Source organism: Acipenser ruthenus, chromosome 10 (genome assembly GCF_902713425.1).
Source record: "Acipenser ruthenus chromosome 10, fAciRut3.2 maternal haplotype, whole genome shotgun sequence".
Taxonomy (NCBI): domain Eukaryota; kingdom Metazoa; phylum Chordata; class Actinopteri; order Acipenseriformes; family Acipenseridae; genus Acipenser; species Acipenser ruthenus.
In genome coordinates, this window is record NC_081198.1 from 8,550,165 (window position 1) to 8,563,839 (window position 13,675).

Below are 13,675 nucleotides of genomic sequence, written 5' to 3' on the forward strand. Positions count from 1 at the left end.
AAAACTTTGCTCTTCTTTGTCCTTTGCTTCTGCTGGGACTGTTGAGTTGTTTCCAAATTAGTATGGTTATGGATGTTTATGGTGTCTTGCTTGTGTTTCATTGAAGAACATTTTCGGACTTGAAGAACATTTTGTGACCAGAGTAGCCCCTGATGAACAGGGTGCACAGCCATTTATCTTTTTAATACACAAGTCACAGAGAAGCACTCCCAAATGATTCATGCATCCTGCTCAGCCTTCTCCTTTCAGATGCCTTGGAAAGAACATTGGGTTACAATGTAATGTAGTTTAAGTTTAGTTTAAACTGAAATATTTTATTTTTATATAAAAAGACCTCAATAGTTTAACGATCTGTTATAAGTGGTTGTATATAGATAGATTTCCTTACATGAGAGTAGATGTTAAAACTTCATGCTGATTTGAACTCGGCTCTCGCCAAGATAAGCTCCAACTAAGACGTAGCTTTACAGTAAACTAATGTGATCCATCTGCATCTCCATCCATTTGTGTTTCTTTCCAACTGATGATGTAGGTATCCTTCTGCCTGGTGTTGATTGCTGAAGTGTAACGCTGGCTCCAGCGATCAGCTTATTTTGCCTCCCCAGCGCATCAGCACACAAAACGGCTGCGATGCTGGCCCCGGGGATCAACCACAGTGCGGTCTCCCCAGTGCATCAGCATGACAACCGTCTGGATTGAGCTAAGTAGGGTACATCTCTGGGGTCTTCAAGTGGGCACCTTCCATCCTCTGTGTTTTCGTCGACTAGCGTGCCATTTTTCTCACTGGTGAATAAATTCTTTACAAATTTGAATGGATCTTTATAAAAGTTAGTTCTCGCACACGCCTTCTTTTTGTAGCGTTTCCGTAGGCACTCAGCTCTGCGCAATGTTGCAAACTTATCTTTTATGACCCTTTGTAACAGATTGTGTCCCTCCTTCTGACTTTGTTCTGCTCTTCTCCATTGCTTCCTAAGCTGCTTCCTTTCTCTAACTAAACGTTCAATATCCTGCTGTCGTCTAGACTTTCCAGGAATAGTTTGTACTTTTTCCTTCCTTTTTTCAACTCCAAACCTCTCGCTTCCTGTCACAAAGACGGCCGGAGTGGGTGGCGTCAGACCAGAGCCAGGAAATAAACAACGGAGACTTGGGGTTTTGGTGAAGCTGAGCACGTGATTGCGCTCAGCATTTAATAATTAACAAACAGAACAGAAAATAAACGGTGGTAACAAACAACACAGGACACGGCACTTGCGCCAAAATAAATAGACAAACAAAACGTACTAAACACTTAACAAACGGTGCACGGAAAGACAAACAAACACGGTGAGTACAAACACTTATATTTACTTTACTCCTTCTCTCTCTCCCGTTCTCCACTCACCGAACACCCAACCCAGATTGAAAGAAACGTGCATCTATATATACTGTTGTGCTGGGATTCAATTACTAATTAATTATTCACTTGAATCCCAGCACGTGAATTAATTCTGTGCAACCCCGTGCTCACATATTACATTTAACCAGCACGTGAAGTGATTTGTGCCCTCCTCGTGCCTAAATACAAATCTACATTTTTAAATACACGTGAAACACAGACCCGTTTATATCCCGTGTACCAATGACTATACACCAACATTTACACACGCACGCAACATACAACACATAATATGCACACAGGGGCGGGGCACATTGCCACATTTCCGTATGCGTAAATGATGTCCCCAAATTTATCCAGCTTCCTTTCAACTGTTCCACTTAACCTTTCCAACGCAAAACAAAGATCTGTGTTTACTGTGTCCCTCACAAGCTCTTGGCCATTTAACTCCAGGCTTGTACCCGTTGAGGTTCTTTTCTCTTTTACACTGGTTCGTCTGACCGGGTTCACAAGGATCATTAGATTCATCACTAGTTGTATCCATGCAAGTCCTCCTCACGTCTATGACAGGAGTGCTGATATCCTGTGAACTGTGGTTTGCTTCCTGTCGCTGGATTTCATTCGACTGACTTGACTGACTTCAAGCATTTCATTCTCCCTTGATGAATCTTCAAACCCCTGACCGTTGTTGCCTTGCTCCAGCTGCGGACACAAACCTGGAGTTCCATGTCTTTGCTAACTGCAGATCTTGAACTAGTCTTTTGTGAAGTACTCTCCATTCTCATATCCAAGATAGATAGATAGATAGATAGATAGAGTCAGAAAAGAAAAGAAAAGTAATTAATTAAAACTGAAAGTATAACACCAAGTCCGGGTCAACAGTGTGGAGCACGGCTTGGACAAAGTCTGTTTTGTGTACCCTGTGTAGTGCAATAAACAAAGTGTATTTTGATACACACTACTGTTTTGTTTGGTTTGGTTTTTGTGTCCGGGAAACGGCTTAGTTGGCCTGACTTTAGACAGGGAAAAGGAAGACTGTGAAGGTAGTACTCTGAAACGAAGTTAGTATTTTTGTTGTTTATATTTGTTTATTTTCCTGATCTATGAAAAATAATATCACCACTGTGTCATCAAATAAAATACCAGTTGGTTTGAACCTCAACTGCAAGACTCCAGTATCGCAAGTTATTACATCAGCACAGGCACCCCTTCACAATAGATAGATAGATAAACAGACAGACAGACAGACTGGCAGATAGATTGATAGGTTGTGCAGTAAATAACCACTTATAATGGATCCTTAAAGTGTTATGAGGGGACAATATATAATTTGCTTTTGCTTTTCTCCCACCCTCTATATTCTCAATCAAGCTTCTTCCAATTCACCTTGCCTTCCTGTTTCTCCCAGTCCCCTGAAGCCTTAATTCTCATCTTAATGTCCCATGGTCGTCACAAGATAGATGGATGTCACTCTAAACTGAACCGGATTCAAGCCAGTGCCCTCCCTGGAGCTGACAGTTAAAAAGGTGAAGCAGGTTACAGCTGTTTATCTCTGAGAGTTAACCAGGCAGAGCGTTCATCATTCTCCCAGAGGAAGACACCTCACCTCATCTCTTCTCGCTATGCATGATAGATGAAAATTCTCATCTCACACAATCTCTCAATCTCGCCTCCTCATTTTTAAACTTTTGTTACCATGCAAACTTTGCATCACTTTTTTTTTTTTCAAAGGGAATGTTCATATTCCTAATCTCAGTTGTTTATAATTTGTTTTGCAAGTTAATTTATTAGTCAGTAAGGGCTGCTATTTGATATCCAGTGGTTCCTTTTTGTTTCTCACCAGGTTAAAATATTTCTTGTTGTTTATGTTGTTCCTCTGGTATGGCTGTTTGTCCTACATTTTCAAGGCCAGCGTCTCTCATTTGGGTGTCGTCATGCAGGTGGACTCTGAAAACACACAACTCCTGCATAGTATCCCACCCCCATAAATCTCAGCTGTCATACAGGCTAAAGTATTTTCATCTGTGCTAAAAGCATAAATCATCTGTAGAATATCCCCAACATAAATCTTGTAAAGGCCTTCATATGCTTCACGACTTTAGATTATACAATTTCAATCTTTTGTTACCAACTTTTACCTGTAATCTTTTACCAAGGTCATTTGCAGTATTGGAGGTCCTCATTTATTGTGTCTGTCTGTCCATGGTGAACAAGATAAATGCCTGAATTTTCACAAATCTTCTCCAAACCTTTATCATGGACTCTTAGCTTCCTATAGACCTTTGCATTGCAAGTGTATTAACTACTGTATATATATAAATATCTTGTAAAATGCTTATCCCACATTTAACCAATGCAAAAGTTCCTAAGACAAGCCGTCAACTTTGGATGGCCTATCTAACTAAGCGGCCCACAAATGTGAAAACAACTCACAGCTTCGGCTGCTGTCTTTCAGTCCCCTTCAGCTGTTTTATAATGTTGGGGCCGAAGTGCCTAAATGGGCCTTTAAAGCGATTAAATGGCCTTTAGTCTGACAGCTCTAAGGAACAAACAACTCAGTTGGTATGTAGCCAAACTTTGAGCCCATGTTCCTAATTACAGGGCAAGATTAATGAGGGTATTTGGGGAAATTTAGAAAGAAAAAACAGTTCAGGCATTTACTGTTTATTATATTCCTACTGACAGTTCTATGCAATAATTGAGACATGCAGAAGTAATTCTATGAAAGAGGCTCAGTCACTCAATGTCCACCCCAGACCTTATTAATAATAGACAACTACAATATGCCTTCTATCTTCTCTCCTCAAGCTAGAATAATTATTGTTGGTATTTTCATTCTCTCTAAAGTATTTCAGTGATTAATGAAAATGCAGCTATTATAAAATAGCTGTACTGTGTATATGTGCCTTTATAAAGTATAAATATGCAAAACTTATTTTTTTATTATCATACAAGAGAATGACAGTGTATAATTAACAGTGTAGTCTGCACTGAATTCACCAACAGCTATGAATTTCAGTGAGTAAACACTTCTAAGTTTATTGTACTGCATTTTGAACACATTACTGCCAGTGTTAAGTATGTACAGTGTTTTTAAAGGGACTACAATAGTGTGTTTAGTTTCAGTAACAGACCATTCTTGTTTTAAAGGGGTATGATGAGGTAACCCCCACCCCTGGGTGTATTTTCGGTTATTTTGTATAGTGTGGGTTATGTAGCACAGGTGATTTAAAATGTATATTGGTATGTGGGCACAGGGATTACACAATCACTTCACGTGCAGACTGAGCCTGGGCCAGATTGAATGATTAGCAATCAAGTCCCGACACATCTGCTTTAAAGAGGCACGGTTCTTGCACTCAGGGTTGGTGTTGTGGAGTGGAGAACGGCAGAGAGAAGGAGGTATGGAGAAAAACTAAAATAATAACAATTGCTACACATGCTGGAAGGACCAGCACTGTACTTGTTGAGTGTCAGTATTTTTGTGTTTGTGAGTTATTTTTGTTTAAAAACCTTTATTTTGCTCGGCGAGTTGTTTTGTGAAAGCGTTTTGTTTTGTTTCACTGTTGTTTCCATTTGTTTATTAAATCTGCGCAACAGCACATTCAACCACAGTACTGTGTGTCCGGTCTTCTTCCTGGTCTGACGTCACCCATAATACCCAAGAACTCTGTTTAGCACTTAGCAGTACTCACATAAAAAATCAATACAAAATCCCTCACTGTCAGCTCTACTAATATTCATTCTACTACTGAAAATAATACTGTAAAAAATGCACATTGCCCCTGGCGATATATTTTTCTTGACTGATTTCCCAGTTTTTATTTTCTAATGTTTGATAAACAAATTTCTTTTCATTTTTAAAGAATCATGAAATGCATTCTTCCTTTTTTATACTTACCACTCTCTAAACAGTATTTTAACTTGTTCACTAAATTTAGATTTCCATTTTCCCTTGTTTACTTTCATCCTGTCTCTCTGCACTGGTCTTTATCTAAAACATTTAACCTGAAGCGATTTTGTCCATTTGCATTAAGATTAATTGGGTTCCTGCCATATTCATTTTATTCCTCTTCACCTACATTTGCATATCGCTTGATGGAAAGGTCACCAATCACTGCTTTGTCATATGGCAATACGCACAATGTTGTTATTATTTTTAAGAGAAGAGCACGTCAATGTTTTCCATTTGATTGCATTGCTTAAGGACCCATTACAAAACTGATCTTATAAGGTTCTCTACTTACGTGCAGTACTTCCTAAGCTAACTGGACTCTCTACATTTTAAGTTTACAGCTAACTAATCAGAAAGCTTTCATGGCACACTCTAAGTATGCTGATACATTCTTTTTGGCATGCCCTTTTACTTTGTATCTTGAAACACCTCCATTTTCACTAAAGGACCTAGACTGGAGTGCCTGCAAGCTTCCCTGAAGCCAGTGCCCATTACTGCTTGCAGCTTGATCAGTAGTGCCGCTGCTTGACTTTCCAGTGAAAAAAAGTCAATTAGTATTACAACCCCAATACATTGCAACTCAGTGTTCAACTCTACTGGAAAGCAATGATATAAGACCTCACCTGCCATTAAGTTAAAAAATATCAGGTGAAAAAAAATATATATATATATCAGGTGAGCTGAGACCAGCAAATAGTGAATTGAAACACAGTACCTGATAGTGAACATTCCATTGGAACAGTTTTTGACATCAGTCTACCTACATAAGGGTCTACCAGTTATCCAGATGTCACTATCAGGACAGGGCTAAGCCACAGAGTCTCTCACACACGCGCGCACGCACATACAGCGAGCACACATGCATGCACACACACACACACTCATGTACAACAAACCTTTTCAGTAATGGTTTGGGCATTATTAGGCCTACTCTACAATTAGTTATCATTTTAATACTACTACTACTACTACTACTACGACGACGACTAATAATAATAATAATAATAATAATAATAATAATAATAATAATAATAATAATAATAATAATAAATAAAAGATAACTTTAGATTTCCTTACATTTTTGCTAACTACATGTGCTATACTTACAGTATTAGGAAGTGATGTTAATCCTGAACCTTCCTCATGCACTACATTTAATGAAAATCTAACAAACCTCCCCCAAACACACAAACTGTATACGAGTGGTTGGATCAAAACATTAGCATGAGGACTGTAAATAATGCATGTTAGAATTCCCTTGCTAGTGTATCAGGTACAGCAGTTCTTCCTGAGCCCCTGTGGGGAATTCTGTCAGATCTTTTAATAAGAAACTCCTTGGGAATGGAAACTCATTTGAGGTTTTCATTCACTCGTATCCTGCCAGTGAAGCAGCTGCAGACACAAGACCTCCTGAGCCCCCAACAGAATGAAAGCATTGTAGATATATGCACATGTTTCAAGAGAGACAGAAAATACTGGAGACACTTTAGTGCCTCAGCTCGTTGCATGAATACAAATTTCTAAGGGGGAGACAACTGTGTGCTTGTGCTATGGCACTTAACTGCTAGAAGGAAATGCTCCTTACTTTAAAAAAAAATTCACAGCAGGAAGTGCTAGGGAACTACTTTAGCATGCCCAACATAGTTTAAATGTTCTCTTTAAACTAAAAAAAAGAAGGGTTACACAGATATACTGCAAGTACATATGGATACCAGTACCGATTATGTAGAGATGTCAAGGCATCTTCCACAGTACTGTTCCTCAATTACACTGCCAATGGTGTATTGAATGGAGACTTTCTCACAGTGACTTGAAAGGAATTATCAGTGCCAATCAATCAAAAGGTAATCAATTTATTTACTGTTGAAGATGGCAGAAATATGAAAGGGGTTAGATTAAACATACATCTTATATTGGCATACATACAAATGTACAAGTATCACACTCTGGGTCAGATTTACAATATTTTGGTCAACCAACTACCGGTATGTACTGCACTATGGCAAGTAACTTGCTAAAAATAGAAGAGAAAGGATGGGGGGGGGGAACAAAACAGAAAAAAAAACATATATATATATGGCAGGTTAAGGGACCAGTAACATGACAAGACACTGAGCCACTGGTATTCTAGATTTCTGTGCCATCTTACTGAAATGATATGGACACCGAAATATATACACCTATCAGGTACCTCAGACAGTTGCTCAATAGAATATCCAATTGTGGATTCGATTTTGACATCAAAGCAAAAAATAAGTCACTACCCCAAGGGCAGTTTTAACCATTGTGATGCCATATATTGGAACTGAATATTAAAGGCCTCTGGTACCCTAATCTGACGTTCCGGTATGATGCAGTTTATAAACTGCTCATGGGCATGCCCTTTCAAGAAATTCCATCTCTAGCTGATTCTTGTAGGGCAAATATTATGCGAGGCACCCAATGCATTTCAATTAGAAAACCTCATGGCAGTTTTAGATTGGCTGGCTGTGGATCCCGGTAGGCATGTCTCAGCAGTTTCGCTATAAAAAGTAGCCGCTGACACCCTCAAGACTGATGAGCCAGGAAGTGATGATCCTAGAGATGGTCCTTGCCATACAACTCTGTGTGTGTACGCAAAAGAATCATTTGACCACCGTGTGTGGAACCGGGGTCTTGTTTTTTGTTTTTGGCACACTTCGTTTGTATACTCCTGCCCGTGTATTATACCATTGTTGGCATAGCCACGTGGTCTGCTCAACAATCCTGCTCCACGCTTTTACAATCATGGACTGATTATTGTATGTCTACTTACAGTGAGTCTACCTGCCTTTTTGAACAAGCATACAGCAATACACAACTTACAAGTACATTTTAAACAGACCAAAAATGAAAATTAAGAAGAGCAGGTAAGAGTCTCAAAATGCAGTGGAGACAGTTAAACTTAGGCTTTAAGACTTAAGTCTATTCATAGCTGGTGTAATGATTTTATAGAGCTGAAAACTGGTATGTGTACCTAATGCCAGTATTTAATTGAAAGGCAAGGTGTAGAAAAAGGCATTCTAATGCACAGAACTGTTCCATTTTAGCTGTGGCTTGCACTTTAAACTTCAGAACGATGAACACATTTTTTTGTTCTGAAACTTTTTTTTCCACAAATAACAGGAAGGTAAAACAGTTACAAACCATGATTAGTAGAATTATAGATTAGTCTGATGACAAGACCTATCCAATCAGTCTCTTAATGGTTCAGTAAAGTTTGCTCTTCACAACAGGATAGCCATTTTTTGGCCTGCACACAAACGTTTAGTACGGTGTACTGCAGAAGATCAGGGAAGGCTTTACTTGTTGAAATCTAAGCCTTTCTAAAACTGCCCATGACTTGTTCATTCGGCAAAATGTACCAAACCTGTGACACCAATATAGAATGCATGAAGGAAAGTCTTACAAACCTCTCTGCATAAATGCCTTATGTTTGTATTACTACAAAAAAAAAACATTGAAACAGAATACCTCAGCGTTCGGTATGGTCCAGGCTTTAGGCTCATGCACACCCCTATTCTTAATAAAACAATCCCACCAATTCCAGGGCTTGCTGGAGAAGAATAACAGATTCATATGAACCAAGCATAAAAGAGCTCAAATGCAAATTTCAAACTCATCTGTCACTTTTTTTTTGAGCACTTACTGTATCTGGGAATTTGTTTGAATTAATCTAACAGGAAACAACAGCTACTAGTACATAGAAGTTGGTGTCACACTGTCCAAGAATGTATTTCAAAACACATCTAGAGCAATGCATTAGGTCTGATGTAATAAGCCTTTGCAAAACCAAAAAACATAAGGGGTCATGCAACATATGCTACAGATTCATTGACTCATTTTACTGTGTAAAAAGGTAAAAAGAGACAGACAGCATTTTATGCATTGATATATTAAACCAAGTTAACTTTCTCAAATAACGACAACATTAATATATGTCATACAAAGAATATTTATAACACAGCATAACAATTCATATTTAAGAAATAAACAGTATTTTACAAAAGAAAATAAATAGAGCGGGCATTTAACTGTAAACAATCAGCAGTTCAGCTACTTCTTTCAGTGTGCAACATCTTTAAAGAAGCAGAAACTGCTACCCAAATTTAAAGGTGCAGACAGTAAATAACAATTCTGCACAAAACAGTAAGAACAGGGATACTCCATATATATATATATATGTATATATGTATATATATATATATATATATATATATATATATATATATATATATATATATATATATATATATATATGGTAAATGTATTTTGGTTTCCCACAATTTATATTTTAGTTTGGCTCTACAGGCTCCTCCACCCAACCTCCCGGGGAAAGGGCAAAGCTTTTACCACTGTAGAGATTGCCCTACTTAATTGAGGCCTTGCTATATATCTGTTGACAACTCAAAATCTAATTACTTCCCTCTGCACTACAACATAGACACATCACGCAGGCCCACAGGCATTGAACCCTGTCTATGTGTCGTCCTTGATAGACAAATGTCAAGGTCAAACAGAAGCTAATCAGGGCCAACCCTCCTCCCTCAGAAACTAAGCGAGCAGAGGCAAGTACTGATCAGCTATATTTACTTCACAGACTTTCCTCCCCCTTCTCCCCACCCACGTAAACATCAAGGGAAGGTAGACATATCTCAGGAGCTAAGCTAAAATCATAAGGTTAAGAACTGCTCCAAAAATGTGTTTATAATTTCAAGGAAAAGTATGCTGACAGTGCCCAGATCTCTTCCTGACAGATATGTAATGAGTAAGAATATGTGTAAGTAAAGCACTTTGCTAGTGTTTTCTGTATTTTTACAAGCATTTACCAAAGGGAAACATCATGACTATTGCTTAAGTTCAAAGTTGATAACTTGCAATTGGCTCTTAAGTTGATCAAATAAATAATAATAATAATAATAATAATAATAATAATAATAATAATAATAACAATAATAATAAATACAAACTTTAAGTTTAAACCCAAATGTCAAGTATGTTAAATGAATAATTTTTTATGAATTTCTGCAGATAGTGCTATACTGTAGAGCTCTGTAAATAGCCTGGAGCAAGGTTTTAGTAAAACATGCTAAGTGAATGCAATGGGCTGCCTTCATTTACTGTAAGTGCTGGATTTTAAACAGTGCCATCATAAAGACATTGCTAAAACTGAATTTCAACAAGATTAAAGGCAATACTGAAATCTTCACTCTTTTACTGCTCTTTGCTGTACTGCACTTTGAAGAACATGTAGATTGTGAAAACCATATTATATATCAATAAAACTATCTTTGATTAAATTATTACAATTTTCATGGCATTAATAGATCAGCAACAGTGTATATATATATATATATATATATATATATATATATATATATATATATATATATATATATATATAATCAATTAAGGTGCTCATTTTAAAACATCTACAGTTGAGTCACAATATCTGTGAACAACCATTGTAGTAACAGGTGTAAGAGGCACAGTATAAGATTAACTTACTTAAAATTGCCATTAAAACAAACCAAAAAATAATAATTAAAAAGTTTTTACTAAAAATCCAAATTAGCAATTCAAAGTGAGTACAGTCAATCCGTAAATCACTCATTTTACCATTGCTATTGGTTGCTGCACTCTGGCAAATTTATGGAGTTCAAGTAATAGGTAGAGGGTATATTAGAAATATCTTAATAACATTATTAGTATTATTATATTATATTCTAATAATACTATATATATACAGTATATATATATATATATATATATATATATATATATATATATATATATATATATATATATAGACTGGTGCAGTATGAAATACCTAATTACTCTCTCAAATATGCACAGCTATTCAACTGCTTATCGTCTTGACAAGCACTAATAGAAAACAAGTTACATATTGTAGATCCTTTTAGATGACTAACAAATAGCATTAACCAGAGCTGTATTAAAAGCCAAGGCAGACACAAAGTCATTTTGTGAGAAGCCTTTGTGAGGAGACATTCAGAAGACCTCGAGGGCACAGTCCTTTCATCTCTGCCCCATTCTTAGCAACACCCTCTGCTTTATCCAGCTCCTTCTGACCAAATTGTACAAAATCATACTACACTGCTACAAGATGATCCTTCAGTCCAGGCCAGTGTTTCTTCTGACTTCATGTCTTATCTTTAGTATTCACAGTATACTGAGGATCCACTCATTTGTATTCTGAAATAGTGAATGACTTTGGCTGTGCAAGGTGACGTGGAAGCTACTTATATACCCTCCTATTAAGACTAAATACGGAAAAATATAAATATGTGTTTTTGTTTATTGAAATGCAGCTTGAAGTTTGTTGCACCTTTATGAAAACATTATTATTAAAAATTCAAATTCAACCAAATTAACTTTGGATAAAAGTTTTGCATCACCTAGAATTTTAGGATTGAGACATAATTTAAAAAAAAAAAAAAAAAAAAAACTATATATGAACATAATTTTGATCTGTATCAAAACAACTACAAAATGATACCGCAAAAGTCTACCAGAAGCCATAATAGTAGTACAGTATTTCATGTTCATTTCAAAATGACACATTTTGCAATTTGTTAATGTAACATTATTTAGCAGGTGTCATTCTAATTTAAGAAGCACAGTTTGTTTAATTTTATAGGGTGATGCAAAACCTTTGGTCATAGCTGTACTTGGCTCCTGACTGCACGGAATGTGTTCACAGCAAGTGTAAGAATTCTAAAACCCTCCAGCCTACAGCAACCCTGCCTTCAAGGCCTTATTACAAAACAGCAAGACTTGACTAGACTGCCATTCCTTAGACTTATTGTTGTTGTTTAAATGCACAATTTACCATTATGAGAGGCATTTGCATGGGTTCCAACCAATTACCTCACAGTTTTGCCCAAAGATAACTGCTGAAGAATAGGATTTGCATATATGATGTGTAATAAAGATGTTGCAAATTGAAGGATTTGTTGTCTGCTTACTTCGCTCCAAGAATCAACAGTTTCTTTCCGTGTCTATCGGATTATTTCTGTGGCTCTCAGGCTCTCCGTATCCATTATTCTTGACACTTCAACACTGTTTAAATCAGCTCACCGCTCTGCCAGTCACAGATGCAATTGCTTTTCCATCCATACCCTCCCTCGCTAAACTCTTGTTAAAACCACTGTTCAGACAGGCCCCCAGAGAAAGCAAACTTACGGCCTCCATATTAAAAATTCATGGCTCTAGTCATGCATTCATTCTACACAGCGGCTATAAGGACTACAGGTGTAAAAAATGCCCTAGACGGTACAATACAGCTGAACATTTTTCCTTGAACAACTCTAAGTGAATTTGAAAGTTTTTTTTTGTTCTCTTTAAAAAATACAGCACTGTACAGATCCTGCTCCTGAACCCTAAAGTATTTTGTTTATCCACAGAGCACTGTGTTTCCAATGTTACTGCGCTCAAGCAGTCAATTCTGTACATTTGGTATTGACGTGATAACAGGTGAAGATATCATTCTCTGCCCCCCAGTGACGTCTTTTCCTCCTTCGAACGTGTGTGTGCTTTCAGCCTGCATTTGAGATGCATTCTTATTACAGACAAACAATGTATTGCTTTGCTGTCTTGAGTGAAGTTAGCATTCTAAATTTGCCATGTTTGACCTGTCAGATTGCAAAAAAACTAACAAAAAAAACACTAAACAGCTATGGTGGAAGAATGCATGCTTAGCAATTTTCAGGTTGTTTAACTTGTCTCATCAGATAATCAAAAACACACTTACAAACCGCTATAGAGAGGAATAAGGCAAAAGAGAATGCAAAATCTACACTCTCATCAATCAAATCCAATTACTGTTTTGGCGACAACTGTAAGCATAATCCACTCTGCATAAATAAGAGTTCTGGCTGTTTGTACTATTTACTAATGTTGGTTTAATGCTGCAGGAGCTGACCAGCTGACAGGTTTTTCATAAAAGATTCAGTTATTATTTGGGTGTATATTCAGCCCAGATACAGCTGTATTTGAGGATGTCTGAAATCTTCTCTATTCTGATTTACACTGTAAACCGCAACATGTATCTCATTGTCGTACATTGCCAGTACAAATATATATTGTGATGGAATATTTAACAGCAATCAGATTTAACCGTGAAGGCGCTATATTCAATAAACAAGGAGAAGAATAACCAAGTGTTGTACAAATTGTCAGAATGTTTAACAGAATATAATCAGAAAATACAAATCATATATGCACTCCTGCCTCCAACACAACTTTTTTTTTTACTAAACTGATGACAAAAGAAGTCAGACAGCTTTTCACCCTCAATAAAGAAT